At 43.1% G+C, this 17,444-nt stretch overlaps 1 protein-coding gene across 1 annotated transcript in view; it reads left to right on the top strand.

Annotated features, from left to right (window-relative positions):
* LOC128661279 (zinc finger protein 585A-like) overlaps positions 1-17,444 on the top strand; it is a 141,584-nt gene that overhangs the window by 3,288 nt on the left and 120,852 nt on the right. The window lies entirely within an intron of this gene.

Here is a 17,444-nt window from a genome sequence, read left to right as displayed (position 1 = left end):
AGATGTTTTCATGTTAGTTAGAAGCCACAAGAACTGATAATAGCACATACTGTATATATAAAGGGAACATTATATGTCTGATAAATCCCTTTGTATCAAGAGCACAAGTGTTAGGTATATTTATACCATTGTGTGCATATATCATGTAATGCTGCTGTTTACTATATAATGATATACAATGTTTTTTCATATAAATAAAGTGATTGTAATCCAGACCAGTATTTTGTGTTTTTTGTATAATTAAAAACACAATATCACAGAATAGTAAGGAAAACATCATCAAAAACAGAAGAAAAATCTGACAGTGAAAGTTAAACGCTGATAATTTATATAGAGCAGTGTCAGGATTCCATTCCAGCTTTTCTTTTTCACCTAAACTTTCCTGCCTTGCTTTACCACTCCCCTATTTAAGGCATCACAGCACCTTGAACAGGTGCTTAGTTATTGTTGATTTGCAGCTAGAAGCTATGCCAAAATTCTACCTGACTCCTTACTGAGGATTAAGAAAGGATTACAATTTATACCAAAGAACTAAAGATTTAATTTAAAGCCTCTCTTTATTCACTGCAGCTTGTTTGAAGTGCTGCAGCGCTTGTTTGGATTTCCTTTTACATTATAGCTGAATGTGATTACCAGCGTCAGCGCAATCTCTCAACTGTAATTCAGAAGCTACAAACTGGGACATTTCTCTGTTTCAATCTGTATCAGGTATTGAGGTTTACTTGGGATATACTAAACATCTACTCGTTACCTTATATAACGGATAACCCACTGTTAAGTAACGGAACTTAGCCACACCCTCCAACTATCAGCGTGACTCTTCCTGAGCTTCAACCGGAGCCACAAGCCGTCTTTGAATTAACAACTCATTTGCTCATCGCAACTGTAGCAAGCTATCTCTCAATACACAGACCGCATAGCTCCGGTAACTACTCCATGCAGCTTCTCTGACGTCACTCCTCAGTAGATGAAAACTGACACTCGGATTTCATTCCGCTGTAGCGCTTAAGCTAGAACAAATCTCCTTACTTGTATGTGCTCTGTCTCTAGCAATATTTAAAGGGAAAGTAACAAATTCTCTCTGTACATTCAGTTGCTAGGATAAAAGCAACTAGGAATAAAAATAACAGGTTCTCATACATAATAGAAACCTGCTTATGCAAAGTCTGATACTTTCAATTTACCTTAAGAACTTTTCTTTAAAGGACTGTTTCATCATATAATTTACAGACTTCTCATTTAATTAAATTCACTTATGTCACTCTGAGCTCATTACTTATATAAGCACAGAGACTAAAGTGATACATTCACTCATTTTTGAATAATTAGATCTGCAGTTGAGATCCATAATTTCCTTTAACGGTGTCAATTGCTGTCACTTTACGCAGACTCTCACAAGCAGCAATTTTACCCAACTTTCTAATTTATTTCTATTATCTAATTTGCTTTGTTCTTTTGGTATCCTTTGTCAAAGAGTAGACCTCAGAGGTTGATATTCGATTACAGATGTGCATTTAGCACTCTGTGCAGCAGTGCTTGTAACTATGTATAACATTGCTATAAATGTTGTTGCAATCTCTGCTGCCTAAAGACACGTGCACACTCCTGAGTAAACCTAGGAGTACTCTTTAACAAAGGATACCAAGAGAACTAAGCACAATTGATAATATAAGTAAATTAGAAAGTTGTTTGAAATGTCATGTTCTATCCAATCTATTTAAGTTTAATATTTACTTTACTGTCCCTTTAACAGTACATAAAACAATATCAAATTAACGCCCGACCTACACCAACCCAGATTATTAATCAGCAGCAAGACTTTATACACAGACATTTTCTCTTGTAAGGTGTATCCAGTCCACGGGTTCATTCTTTACTTGTGGGATATTCTCCTTCCTAACAGGAAGTGGCAAAGAGAGCACACAGCAGAGCTGTCCATATAGCTCCCCCTCTAGCTCCACCCTCCAGTCATTCTCTTTGCTGGCTCTAAGCAATAGGGTCCCTCTCGGAAGGGTAAAGTGAATGTGGTGTTAGATTTGTAGTTTTTGTTCTACAAGCAAAAGTTTGTTATTTTAAATGGTACCGGTGTGTACTATTTACTCTCTTGCAGAAAAGAGATTAAGATTTCTGCAGGGAGGAAGATGATTTTAGCATGTTGTAACTAAAATCCACTGCTGTTCCCACAAAGGACTGAGGAGTACAAGAAAACTTCAGTTGGGGGGAACGGTTTGCAGGTTAGGCTGCAATAAGGTATGTTCAGTCATTTATTTCTAGACAAGACTGTGATAATGCTAGAAAAGGACTGATAAGATCCCCATGAGGGAAGGGTAAACTTTATTCAGAGACTAAGTATGGAATTACAAGCTTACATAACAGGGCTAATTTATGCTGGTTGACACTATTTTATGGCAAACGGTTTTTACTAATAAAATCGTTTTTTAGAGACACTTTGAAGGTTCCTTTGGGTTTCTTTCAGGGGTTGTTACCCACATGGCTTTTATTATAACACTTAGGAGTGTTTCTTTAGGCCTCACAGCACCGGAGTAGGGTGGGAGGGGCCTAATTCCGCGCCTCAGATGCGCAGTTAGATTGACTAGATCTTCAGGCTGTTTCACATGGAGGGTCCTGCTGCAGTTTGAGGGCCTATATGAAGCTTTTTCCCCACAAATCTGGTTCCTAAGGGCAGGTAGGGCCACAGCAGAGCTGTGGCAAGGTGCTGAAGTCGTTTTAACCGGTTGTTAGCTTGCTATTGATCCGGTTTGGGCATTAAGGGGTTAATCGTTTTTCTTGCTAGTTCTGCAATCTTTTTTTTTTTTTTAAATAAATTTTTATTAATTTTAAACAATATATAACAACAGTTGGGGACTCGCAGGACCCCTGCACATTGTGATACACATCATATAAATAAGCACATAAGTATGAAACATGCAACTGATACATTCAAGGTTCAGGGGTAGAAGTCGATACATTTCCGATAGTTATCAAGGGGGGTGGGAGGGGGCGCACATCGAGAGGGGGGGGGGAGTCCCTACCGGGGATCGTCTGAGGTGGTCGCAGCGTGGTCTCTTAGGCACTAACCTGGGGTAACCATGTAGTGTCGTGTGTGTCTGTCCAGTCAGCCCAAACCATTTCAAAAAGGTAGATTCTGTCCAAACTATAGTATATGTCTTTTTCCATAGCGTGTAAGTAGGCCATTGTTTTGAGAATATCAGACCATCTAGGGGGAGAGGTTTTCTTCCAGCATCTGGCAATATTAGTTTTAACTGATGACAGGAGATAAACACAGAAAATCTGCTGATGTTTGGGGAGGACATGCCGTGGCAGGGTTTTTGGGCAACTGGATCCTGAGAGCAGACAAAGTGCGGAAACACGTATTCCACAGAGGAGTTAGCCTAGGGCATTCCCACCATATGTGGAGCATGTTGCCATGGGAACCGCAGTCCCTCCAACATTGTGGAGATGTCGGAAACATTTTGGACAGCCGCGCGGGGACCAGATACCATTGAGAGATGATTTTATAGTGGGTTTCGAACATTGTTACACAATGCAATGATTTTTTGGTTAAGGTGAGGGACCCCTGCCAAGCGTTTGCAGAGATTCAAGTGTGAAGAATAGTATCCCACTTAAGCAAGTGTGAAGCCAGTTCTGGGGGTACGGAACCCTCAAGCAGACTATAATGTCTCGAGAGGGGCTTGTGGAGTCTACGTCCTCCTTTCCACACAGACTCCCATGGGGTAAGCTGGCGTGGAGCGGCGGGGAAGAATCCCCAGCTAGATAGGAAACTCTTAATCCTAGTAAGTTCAAAGTGGAGGTAGGTCGGGATGTCTCCCCGAGGTCTGTCCTGAGACAACGAGATATATCCGTCCCCGCTGGACCCTGACCAGAAGTCTGAAACTTGTTTTACACCTATACGAGCCCACGTGTTGGGGTGTGTTTCTGCGAGGCCAGTGAAAAGGCCTGAGACAGAAGTGATCGGGGAGGGGTGCGACGCAATCAATTTGCGATGCCGAATCTTATCCCAGATTGCCAGGCACTCCAGGACTACAAAGTTATGAATATTCAAGGTTCTACGACTTGAACCGGGGTCCAGATTAGATCCTTTAGGTAAATATCAAAGGGTAGTGAAGCTTGTTCAATGTCTCTCCACCTGTCTTGTGAGTGGAGCACTCCCCATTGAGAGATATGCGTGAGCATGGCTCCCTAGTAGTACTTAGCTATAGATGGGGAAGCCAGTCCCCCCAACTGGATGGAAAACTGTAGGGTTTTATGGGCTATTCTTGGAGTTTTATTCTGCCAGATAAATTTTGTGCACTCACTTTGAAATTGTAGTAAAAGGTGAGTGGGTATTCTGATCGGGAGACATCTAAACAGATAGGTGAGCCGAGGGAGGAATGACATTTTGAGGGAAGCTATACGGCCCATCCAAGAGATGTTTGTGTGCTCCCAAACATTTTTTAACTTACGCAAATCCGCCAGCAGGGGTAGGTAATTATCCTTTACCATCTGCTTCAAGTCATTTGAGATTTTAACTCCAAGGTGGGTAATCCATTTGTTAGACCATTTGAAGTCAAACTGCCTTTGAAGGACCGTAACATAGTTTTGGGGAAAACCCCACCAGTAGATTTCTGTTTTGGGGGCGTTAAGCTTATAGAAAGAAAGAGAGCCAAAGGTTTCAAGTATTTCAAGGAGTCTAGGGATTGTACGAAGTGGGTCTGCAGAAAACACTGTAACATCGTCTGCAAACAAGGCGATGTTGTGTTTGGAGCCAAAGAGTGTAATTCCCTCTAAGCCCTTATCGGTACGTGTTGTTTCAGCGAGCGGCTCAATTGCCAGAGCAAACAGGAGCGGGGAGAGTGGACAACCCTGCCTCGTACCGTTAAAGATGGGGAATGGGGTCGAATGGAACCCCACCCCCCTGACCACTGCTGTGGGACTGGAGTATAGGGCTTGAATCGCGAGACATATGTCAGAGGGAAATTTGAAGGCATTGAGAGTCTCCCAGAGGTAACTCCATCTGTCAAAAGCCTTCTCAGCATCTAGAGAGATAACCGAGAAAGGCTTGTTCATTCTCGTTGATTCGCATACAATATTGATAAGGCGCCTAATGTTATCTGGGCCTTCGCGACTATGTATAAACCCAACCTGGTCTAGTTCTGCAATCTTACCAATGCTTTAGGTACATACTGTGAAAATTTCGAAAAGTTTGCTGCATATTTCACTGTTTTGGAAAATTGTGTGCCTTATCTCTTAAAGGCACAGTAAATGTTTTTTGCAAAGTGTGTTTTTACTTGATTAAAGTGATTTCTAAGCCTGTTTGTCTTACTACTAGTCTGTTAAACATGTCTGTCACTAAGGAAAATCCTTGTTCAATGTGTTTAGAAGCCATGGTGGAACCCCCTCTCAGAATGTGTCCCACTTGTACTGATATGTCTATACACTTTAAAGAACATATTGTTGCACTTAAAAATTTGGCCCAAGATGATTCTCAGACAGAAGGTAATGAGGTTAGCCCATTAACATCTCCCCAAGTGTCACAACCAGTTACGCCCGCTCAAGCAACGCCTAGCACCTCTAGTGCGTCTAACTCTTTTACCTTGCAAGACTTGGCGGCAGTTATGGATAATACCCTCTCAGTGTTTTTATCTAAACTGCCCGTGTTACCTACAAAGCGTGATAGCTCTGTTTTAAGAACAGATTCTGAGCATTCTGACGCTTTGGTAGCTGTATCCGATATACACTCACAACGCTCTGAAATGGGGGCGAGGGATGTGCTGTCTGAGGGAGAAATTTCCGATTCGGGAAAGGTTGCTCCTCAGACAGACTCAAATACGTTGGTTTTTAAATTTAAACTAGAACACCTCCGCTTATTGCTCAGGGAGGTATCAGTTACTCTGGATGACTGCGACCCTTTGGTGGTTCCAGAGAAATTGTGTAAAATGGACAAGTACCTAGAAGTTCCTGTTTACACTGAGGTGTTCCCGGTCCCTAAGAGGATTGCGGATATAGTAACTAGGGAGTGGGATAGACCAGGTATTCCGTTTGTTCCCCCTCCTATTTTTAAGAAAATGTTCCCCATATCTGACCCCACGTGGGACTCGTGGCAGACGGTCCCTAAGGTGGAGGGGGCTGTTTCTTCACTTGCTAAGTGCACAACCATACCAATTGAGGACAGTTGTGCTTTTAAAGACCCTATGGATAAAAAATTAGAGGGTTTACTTAATAAAATTTTTGTTCAACAAGGTTCTCTTCTCCAACCTATAGCGTGCATTGTTCCTGTAACTACTGCAGCTGCTTTCTGGTTCGAGGCGCTGGAAGATGTGCTCCAGACGGAGACCTCATATGAGGACATTATGGACAGAATTAAGGCTCTTAAGCTGGCTAATTCTTTTATCACAGATGCCGCTTTCCAACTAGCTAAGTTAGCGGCAAAGAATTCAGGTTTCGCCATTCTGGCATGCAGGGTGCTATGGCTAAAGTCCTGGTCGGCCGATGTGTCGTCAAAATCCAAACTACTGAACATCCCTTTCAAAGGAAAGACCCTTTTCGGGCCTGAATTGAAAGAGATTATCTCAGAAATCACTGGGGGAAAAGGCCATGCTCTCCCTCAGGACAAGTCCTTTAAGACAAAGAACAAACAAAATAATTTTTGTTCCTTTCGAAATTTCAGGAGCGGTCTCGCTTCATCCTCCCCTGCTGCAAAGCAAGGGGGTAACACTTCACAACCCAGGGCAGCCTGGAAACCTTACCAGGGAACAAGGGTAAACAGGCCAAGAAGCCTGCAGCTGCCTCCAAGACAGCATGAAGGGGTATAGCCCCCGATCCGGGACCGGATCTAGTGGGGGGCAGACAAGGGCTGGGGTTTTACTCAAACCTGTTTGTGGTTCCCAAAAAAGAAGGAACTTTCAGACCAATCCTGGATCTCAAAATTCTAAACAAATTCCTCAGAGTCCCATCATTCAAGATGGAGACCATTCGGACAATCTTACCAATGATCCAGGAGGGTCAATATATGACTACCGTGGATCTAAAGGATGCGTATCTGCACATTCCTATCCAAAAAGATCATCACCAGTTTCTCAGGTTCGCCTTTCTGGACAAGCATTATCAGTTTGTGGCTCTTCCTTTCGGGTTGGCCACTGCTCCCAGAATTTTCACAAAGGTGCTAGGGTCCCTCCTGGTGGTTCTAAGACCGTGGGGCATAGCAGTGGCGCCTTATCTAGGCGACATCTTAATTCAGGCGTCGACTTTCCAAAGAGCCAAGTCTCACACGGAAATTGTATTGGCCTTTCTGAGGTCTCACGGGTGGAAGGTGAACATCAAAAAGAGTTCTCACTCCCCCCTCACAAGAGTTTCCTTCCTAGGAACTCTATTAGATTCGGTAGAAATGAAAATATTTCTGACGGAGGTCAGAAAGTTAAAACTCTTAACCACTTGCCGAGCTCTTCATTCCATTCCTCGGCCATCTGTAGCTCAGTGCATGGAGACAATCGGACTAATGGTAGCGGCAATGGACATAGTCCCTTTTGCTCGGATACACCTCAGACCACTGCAACTATGCATGCTCAAACAGTGGAATGGGGATTATGCAGATTTGTCTCCTCAAATACAGTTGGACCAGGGGACCAGAGATTCTCTTCTCTGGTGGTTGTCTCAGGATCACCTGTCTCAGGGAATGTGTTTCCGCAGACCAGAGTGGATCATCGTAATGACCGACGCCAGTCTGTTGGGCTGGGGTGCAGTCTGGGACTCCCTGAAAGCTCAGGGCTTATGGTCTCGGGAAGAAGCTCTTCTCCCGATAAACATTCTGGAACTGAGGGCGATATTCAACACTCTTCAGGCAGGGCCTCAGCTAGCTACGGCCAAATTCATCAGATTTCAGTCGGACAACATCACGACTGTAGCTTACATCAACCATCAAGGGGGAACATGGAGTCCCCTAGCAATGATGGAAGTAACCAAAATAATCAGGTGGGCGGAGGATCACTCTTGCCACCTCTCAGCAATTCACATCCCAGGAGTAGACAACTGGGAGGCGGATTTTCTAAGTCGTCAGACTTTTCATCCGGGGGAGTGGGAACTCCACCCGGAGGTATTTGCCCAGCTGACTCAGCTATGGGGCACTCCAGAATTGGATCTGATGGCGTCCCGTCAGAATACCAAACTTCCTCTTTATGGGTCCAGGTCCCGGGATCCCCAGGCGGTGTTGATAGATGCTCTAGCAGCGCCTTGGTCCTTCAATCTGGCCTATTTGTTCCCACCGTTTTCTCTCCTTCCTTGTCTGGTTGCCAGAATCAAGCAGGAAAGGGCGTCGGTGATTCTAATAGCGCCTGCGTGGCCACGCAGGACCTGGTATGCAGACCTAGTGGACATGTCATACGTTCCACCATGGACTCTGCCAATGAGGCAGGACCTTCTACTTCAAGGTCCTTTCAAACATCCAAATCTAATTTCTCTGCGTCTGACTGCTTGGAGATTGAACGCCTAATTCTATCAAAGCGTGGTTTCTCTGAGTCGGTTATCGATACCCTGATTCAGGCTAGAAAGCCTGTCACCAGGAAAATCTACCATAAGATTTGGCGAAAATATCTTTATTGGTGCGAATCCAAGGGTTACTCATGGAGTAAGATTAGGATTCCCAGGATATTGTCTTTTCTCCAAGATTGGAGAAAGGATTGTCAGCTAGTTCCTTAAAAGGACAGATATCTGCTTTGTCTATTGTTTTACACAAACGTCTGGCGGAGGTACCAGACGTTCAAGCGTTTACTCAGGTTTTAGTCAGAATCAAGCCTGTTTATAGACCTGTGGCTCCGCCATGGAGTCTGAATTTAGTTCTTTCAGTTTTGCAAGGGGTTCCGTTTGAACCTTTACATTCCATAGATATTAAGCTTTTATCTTGGAAAGTTTTGTTTTTGGTAGCTATCTCTTCTGCTCGAAGAGTTTCAGAGTAATCTGCTTTACATTGTGACTCACCTTACTTGGTGTTCCATGCAGATAAGGTAGTTTTGCGTACCAAACCCGGTTTTCTTCCTAAGGTTGTGTCTAATAAGAATATTAACCAGGAAATTGTTGTTCCTTCTCTGTGTCCTAATCCTTCTTCGAAGAAGGAACGTCTGTTGCACAATCTTGATGTGGTTCATGCTTTAAAGTTCTATTTACAAGCAACTAAGGATTTCAGACAAACAACTTCGTTGTTTGTTATCTATTCTGGTAAGAGGAGAGGTCAGAAGGCGACTGCTACCTCTCTTTCCTTTTGGCTGAAAAGCATCATCCATCTGGCCTATGAGACTGCTGGGCAGCAGCCTCCTGAAACAATTACTGCTCAATTTACCAGAGCAGTGGCTTCCACATGGGCTTTTAAAAATGAGGCTTCTGTTGAACAGATTTGTAAGGCAGCGACTTGGTCTTCGCTGCATATTTTTTCCAAATTTTCCAAATTCTATACTTTTGCTTCTTCGGAGTCTATTTTTGGGAGAGAGGTTTTACAAGCAGTGGTGCCTTCCGTTTAAGGTACCTGTCTTGTTCCCTCCCTTCATCCGTGTCCTAAAGCTTTGGTATTGGTATCCCACAAGTGTGGATGAACCCGTGGACTGGATATACCTTACAAGAGAAAACAGAATTTATGCTTACCTGATCAATTACTTTCTCTTGTGGTGTATCCAGTCCACGGCCCGCCCTGGCTATTAGTCAGGTAGATTTTTAGTTTAAACTACAGTCACCACTGCACCCTATGGTTTCTCCTTTTTCTTCCTAACCTTCGGTCGAATGACTGGGGGGTGGAGCTAGAGGGGGAGTTATATGGACAGCTCTTCTGTGTGCTCTCTTTGCCACTTCCTGTTAGGAAGGAGAATATCCCACAAGTAAAGTATGAACCCGTGGACTGGATACACCACAAGAGAAAGTAATTTATCAGGTAAGCATAAATTCTGTTTTCTGTTACTTAAATCATACTTAAAGGGATAGGACATTACATGTTGATGATTCAGATAGAATGTGTCATTTCTCCAACATAGGTGTGTCCGGTCCACGGCGTCATCCTTACTTGTGGGATATTCTCTTCCCCAACAGGAAATGGCAAAGAGCCCAGCAAAGCTGGTCACATGATCCCTCCTAGGCTCCGCCTACCCCAGTCATTCTCTTTGCCGTTGTACAGGCAACATCTCCACGGAGATGGCTTAGAGTTTTTTAGTGTTTAACTGTAGTTTTTATTATTCAATCAAGAGTTTGTTATTTTAAAATAGTGCTGGTATGTACTATTTACTCAGAAACAGAAAAGAGATGAAGATTTCTGTTTGTATGAGGAAAATGATTTTAGCAACCGTAACTAAAATCCATGGCTGTTCCACACAGGACTGTTGAGAGCAATTAACTTCAGTTGGGGGAACAGTGAGCAGTCTCTTGCTGCTTGAGGTATGACACATTCTAACAAGACGATGTAATGCTGGAAGCTGTCATTTTCCCTATGGGATCCGGTAAGCCATGTTTATAAAGATCGTAAATAAGGGCTTCACAAGGGCTTATTAAGACTGTAGACTTTTTCTGGGCTAAATCGATTCATTATTAACACATATTTAGCCTTGAGGAATCATTTTATCTGGGTATTTTGATATAATAATATCGGCAGGCACTGTTTTAGACTCCTTATTATTTAGGGGCTTTCCCAAATCATAGGCAGAGCCTCATTTTCGCGCCGGTGTTGCGCACTTATTTTTGAGAGGCATGACATGCAGTCGCATGTGAGAGGAGCTCTGATACTTAGAAAAGACTTTCTGAAGGCGTCATTTGGTATCGTATTCCCCTTTGGGCTTGGTTGGGTCTCAGCAAAGCAGATACCAGGGACTGTAAAGGGGTTAAAGTTAAAAACGGCTCCGGTTCCGTTATTTTAAGGGTTAAAGCTTCCAAATTTGGTGTGCAATACTTTTAAGGCTTTAAGACACTGTGGTGAAAATTTGGTGAATTTTGAACAATTCCTTCATGTTTTTTCGCAATTGCAGTAATAAAGTGTGTTCAGTTTAAAATTTAAAGTGACAGTAACGGTTTTATTTTAAAACGTTTTTTGTACTTTGTTATCAAGTTTATGCCTGTTTAACATGTCTGAACTACCAGATAGACTGTGTTCTGAATGTGGGGAAGCCAGGATTCCTATTCATTTAAATAAATGTGATTTATGTGACAATGACAATGATGCCCAAGATGATTCCTCAAGTGAGGGGAGTAAGCATGGTACTGCATCATTCCCTCCTTCGTCTACACGAGTCTTGCCCACTCAGGAGGCCCCTAGTACATCTAGCGCGCCAATACTCCTTACTATGCAACAATTAACGGCTGTAATGGATAATTCTGTCAAAAACATTTTAGCCAAAATGAACATTTACCAGCGTAAGCGTGACTGCTCTGTTTTAGATACTGAAGAGCATGACGACGCTGATAATAATGGTTCTGAAGGGCCCCTAACCCAGTCTGATGGGGCCAGGGAGGTTTTGTCTGAGGGAGAAATTACTGATTCAGGGAACATTTCTCAACAAGCTGAACCTGATGTGATTACGTTTAAATTGGAACATCTCCGCATTCTGCTCAAGGAGGTATTATCCACTCTGGATGATTGTGACAAGTTGGTCATCCCAGAGAAACTATGTAAAATGGACAAGTTCCTAGAGGTCCCGGGACTCCCAGAAGCTTTTCCTATACCCAAGCGGGTGGCGGACATTGTTAATAAAGAATGGGAAAGGCCCGGTATTCCTTTCGTCCCTCCCCCCATATTTAAAAAATTGTTTCCTATGGTCGACCCCAGAAAGGACTTATGGCAGACAGTCCCCAAGGTCGAGGGAGCGGTTTCCACTTTAAACAAACGCACCACTATACCCATAGAGGATAGTTGTGCTTTTAAAGATCCTATGGATAAGAAATTAGAAGGTTTACTTAAAAAGATGTTTGTTCAGCAGGGTTACCTTCTACAACCTATTTCATGCATTGTCCCTGTAGCTACAGCCGCATGTTTCTGGTTCGATGAGCTGATAAAGGCGGTCGATAGTGATTCTCCCCCTTATGAGGAGATTATGGACAGAATCAATGCTCTCAAATTGGCTAATTCTTTCACCCTAGACGCCACTTTGCAATTGGCTAGGTTAGCGGCTAAGAATTCAGGGTTTGCTATTGTGGCGCGCAGAGCGCTTTGGTTGAAATCTTGGTCAGCTGATGCGTCTTCCAAGAACAAGCTACTTAACATTCCTTTCAAGGGGAAAACGCTGTTTGGCCCTGACTTGAAAGAGATTATCTCTGATATCACTGGGGGTAAGGGCCACGCCCTTCCTCAGGATCGGCCTTTCAAGGCAAAAAATAAACCTAATTTTCGTCCCTTTCGGAGAAACGGACCAGCCCAAAGTGCTACGTCCTCTAAGCAAGAGGGTAATACTTCTCAAGCCAAGCCAGCTTGGAGACCAATGCAAGGCTGGAACAAGGGAAAGCAGGCCAAGAAACCTGCCACTGCTACCAAGACAGCATGAAATGTTGGCCCCCGATCCGGGACCGGATCTGGTGGGGGGCAGACCTCTCTCTCTTCGCTCAGGCTTGGGCAAGAGATGTTCTGGATCCTTGGGCGCTAGAAATAGTCTCCCAAGGTTATCTTCTGGAATTCAAGGGGCTTCCCCCAAGGGGGAGGTTCCACAGGTCTCAGTTGTCTTCAGACCACATAAAAAGACAGGCATTCTTACATTGTGTAGAAGACCTGTTAAAAATGGGAGTGATTCATCCTGTTCCATTAAGAGAACAAGGGATGGGGTTCTACTCCAATCTGTTCATAGTTCCCAAAAAAGAGGGAACGTTCAGACCAATCTTAGATCTCAAGATCTTAAACAAGTTTCTCAAGGTTCCATCGTTCAAGATGGAAACCATTCGAACTATTCTTCCTTTCATCCAGGAAGGTCAATTCATGACCACGGTGGATTTAAAGGATGCGTATCTACATATTCCTATCCACAAGGAACATCATCGGTTCCTAAGGTTCGCATTCCTGGACAAGCATTACCAGTTCGTGGCGCTTCCTTTCGGATTAGCCACTGCTCCAAGGATTTTCACAAAGGTACTAGGGTCCCTTCTAGCTGTGCTAAGACCAAGGGGCATTGCTGTAGTACCTTACTTGGACGACATTCTGATTCAAGCGTCGTCCCTTCCTCAAGCAAAGGCTCACACGGACATTGTCCTGGCCTTTCTCAGATCTCACGGATGGAAAGTGAACGTGGAAAAGAGTTCTCTATCTCCGTCAACAAGGGTTCCCTTCTTGGGAACAATAATAGACTCCTTAGAAATGAGGATTTTTCTGACAGAGGCCAGAAAAACAAAACTTCTAGACTCTTGTCGGATACTTCATTCCGTTCCTCTTCCTTCCATAGCGCAGTGCATGGAAGTGATCGGTTTGATGGTAGCGGCAATGGACATAGTTCCTTTTGCGCGCATTCATCTAAGACCATTACAACTGTGCATGCTCAGTCAGTGGAATGGGGACTATACAGACTTGTCTCCGAAGATACAAGTAAATCAGAGGACCAGAGACTCAATCCGTTGGTGGCTGTCCCTGGACAACCTGTCACAAGGGATGACATTCCGCAGACCGGAGTGGGTCATCGTCACGACCGACGCCAGTCTGATGGGCTGGGGCGCGGTCTGGGGATCCCTGAAAGCTCAGGGTCTTTGGTCTCGGGAAGAATCTCTTCTACCGATAAATATTCTGGAACTGAGAGCGATATTCAATGCTCTCAAGGCTTGGCCTCAGCTAGCGAGGGCCAAGTTCATACGGTTTCAATCAGACAACATGACAACTGTTGCGTACATCAACCATCAGGGGGGAACAAGGAGTTCCCTAGCGATGGAAGAAGTGACCAAAATCATTCTATGGGCGGAGTCTCACTCCTGCCACCTGTCTGCTATCCACATCCCAGGAGTGGAAAATTGGGAAGCGGATTTTCTGAGTCGTCAGACATTGCATCCGGGGGGAGTGGGAACTCCATCCGGAAATCTTTGCCCAAGTCACTCAGCTGTGGGGCATTCCAGACATGGATCTGATGGCCTCTCGTCAGAACTTCAAAGTTCCTTGCTACGGGTCCAGATCCAGGGATCCCAAGGCGGCTCTAGTGGATGCACTAGTGGCACCTTGGACCTTCAAGCTAGCTTATGTGTTCCCGCCATTTCCTCTCATCCCCAGGCTGGTAGCCAGGATCAATCAGGAGAGGGCGTCGGTGATCTTGATAGCTCCTGCGTGGCCACGCAGGACTTGGTATGCAGATCTGGTGAATATGTCATCGGCTCCACCTTGGAAGCTACCTTTGAGACGAGACCTTCTTGTTCAGGGTCCGTTCGAACATCCGAATCTGGTTTCACTCCAGCTGACTGCTTGGAGATTGAACGCTTGATCTTATCGAAGCGAGGGTTCTCAGATTCTGTTATCGATACTCTTGTTCAGGCCAGAAAGCCTGTAACTAGAAAGATTTACCACAAAATTTGGAAAAAATATATCTGTTGGTGTGAATCTAAAGGATTCCCTTGGGACAAGGTTAAGATTCCTAAGATTCTATCCTTCCTTCAAGAAGGATTGGAAAAAGGTTTATCTGCTAGTTCCCTGAAGGGACAGATTTCTGCCTTGTCTGTGTTACTTCACAAAAAGCTGGCAGCTGTGCCAGATGTTCAAGCCTTTGTTCAGGCTCTGGTTAGAATTAAGCCTGTTTACAAACCTTTGACTCCTCCTTGGAGTCTCAACTTAGTTCTTTCAGTTCTTCAGGGGGTTCCGTTTGAACCCCTACATTCCGTTGATATTAAGTTATTATCTTGGAAAGTTTTGTTTTTAGTTGCGATTTCTTCTGCTAGAAGAGTTTCAGAATTATCTGCTCTGCAGTGTTCTCCTCCTTATCTGGTGTTCCATGCAGATAAGGTGGTTTTACGTACTAAACCTGGTTTTCTTCCAAAAGTTGTTTCTAACAAAAACATTAACCAGGAGATTATCGTTCCTTCTCTGTGTCCGAAACCAGTGTCAAAGAAGGAACGTTTGTTGCACAATCTGGATGTTGTTCGCGCTCTAAAATTCTATTTAGATGCTACAAAGGATTTTAGACAAACATCTTCCTTGTTTGTTGTTTATTCCGGTAAAAGGAGAGGTCAAAAAGCAACTTCTACCTCTCTCTCTTTTTGGATTAAAAGCATCATCAGATTGGCTTACGAGACTGCCGGACGGCAGCCTCCCAAAAGAATCACGGCTCATTCCACTAGGGCTGTGGCTTCCACATGGGCCTTCAAGAACGAGGCTTCTGTTGATCAGATATGTAGGGCAGCGACTTGGTCTTCACTGCACACTTTTACCAAATTTTACAAGTTTGATACTTTTGCTTCTTCTGAGGCTATTTTTGGGAGAAAGGTTTTGCAAGCCGTGGTGCCTTCCATTTAGGTGACCTGATTTGCTCCCTCCCTTCATCCGTGTCCTAAAGCTTTGGTATTGGTTCCCACAAGTAAGGATGACGCCGTGGACCGGACACACCTATGTTGGAGAAAACAGAATTTATGTTTACCTGATAAATTACTTTCTCCAACGGTGTGTCCGGTCCACGGCCCGCCCTGGTTTTTTTAATCAGGTCTGATAATTTATTTTCTTTAACTACAGTCACCACGGTACCATATGGTTTCTCCTATGCAAATATTCCTCCTTAACGTCGGTCGAATGACTGGGGTAGGCGGAGCCTAGGAGGGATCATGTGACCAGCTTTGCTGGGCTCTTTGCCATTTCCTGTTGGGGAAGAGAATATCCCACAAGTAAGGATGACGCCGTGGACCGGACACACCGTTGGAGAAAGTAATTTATCAGGTAAACATAAATTCTGTTTTTAAGACAATTTAACCTTCACTTCTGTTATCACATTTACTTTGTTCTCTTGGTATCCTGTGCTAAAAAGAATATGTACATATTCCCAGCAGCAGAAAGTTACTACTGGGAGCTGACTGCTGATTGGTGGCTACACACATGACAGATATGCTCAGCTAGCTCCCAGTAGTACATTGCTGCTGTAAAGCTGACTTCAACTATGTGTTTAATCTCTTTGCAGGAGTTAAATCATAGTTATATACAATCAGTGGTACAATAATAAACTGATCTAATATATTTTTTATATCCCTTTAATTAATAACAGAAATAATTAATACAAATTATAATCTAGGTAATCAATATCTTGTTAGATTTGTCACAATATTATTTTCATTACGCAAGGATTCACAACAAGATAGCACAAAGCTAGACAGTAAACACCTTGAGACTGTAATATAAACTGACTAATTATTCCTAGGAAAACAACTTTACCATATACTTTCATTGTCTAATAGTATTGTTATATCAGCTGTGTGCCGGGATATTATCTGTGTGTCACAGACGTACAGTGACTAATAATGCAATAAACACATAGAAATAACTTCACTCACTATTTAATGTCTAATAGTATTGTTATATCAGCTGTGTGCCGGGATATTATCTGTGTGTCACAGACATACAGTGACTAATAATGCAATAAACACATAGAAATAACTTCACTGACTCACTATTTAATGTCTAATAGTATTGTTATATCAGCTGTGTGCCGGGATATTATCTGTGTGTCACAAACGTACAGTGAATAATGCAATAAACACATAGAAATAACTTCACTCACTCACTATTTATTGTCTAATTGTATTGTTATATCAGCTGTGTGCCTGGATATTATCTGTGTGTCACAGACGTACAGTGGCTAATAATACAATAAACACATAGAAATAACTTCACTCACTCACTATTTAATGTCTAATTGTATTGTTATATCAGCTGTGTGCCTGGATATTATCTGTGTGTCACAGACGTACAGTGACTAATAATGCAATAAACACATAGAGGTAACTTCACTCACTCACTATTTAATGTCTAATAGTATTGTTATATCAGCTGTGTGCCTGGATATTATCTGTGTGTCACAGACGTACAGTGACTAATAATGCAATAAACACATAGAGGTAACTTCATTCACTCACTCACTATTTAATGTCTAATAGTATTGTTATATCAGCTGTGTGCTGGGATATTATCTGTGTGTCACAAGCGTACAGTGACTAATAATGCAATAAACACATAGAGGTAACTCCACTCACTCACTATTTAATGTCTAATAGTATTGTTATATAAGCTGTGTGCCGGGATATTATCTGTGTCACAAACGTACAGTAACTAATAATGCAATAAACACATACAAATAACTTCACTCACTCACTCACTATTTAATGTCTAATAGTATTGTTATATAAGCTGTGTGCCGGGATATTATCTGTGTGTCACAAACGTACAGTGACTAATAATGCAATAAACACATGCAGATAACTTCACTCACTCACTATTTAATGTTTAATAGTATTGTTATATCAGCTGTATGCTGGGATATTATCTGTGT

This window comes from Bombina bombina, chromosome 5 (assembly GCF_027579735.1).
Source record: "Bombina bombina isolate aBomBom1 chromosome 5, aBomBom1.pri, whole genome shotgun sequence".
NCBI lineage: Eukaryota > Metazoa > Chordata > Amphibia > Anura > Bombinatoridae > Bombina > Bombina bombina.
This window is presented reverse-complemented; position numbering and strand designations above follow the sequence as displayed.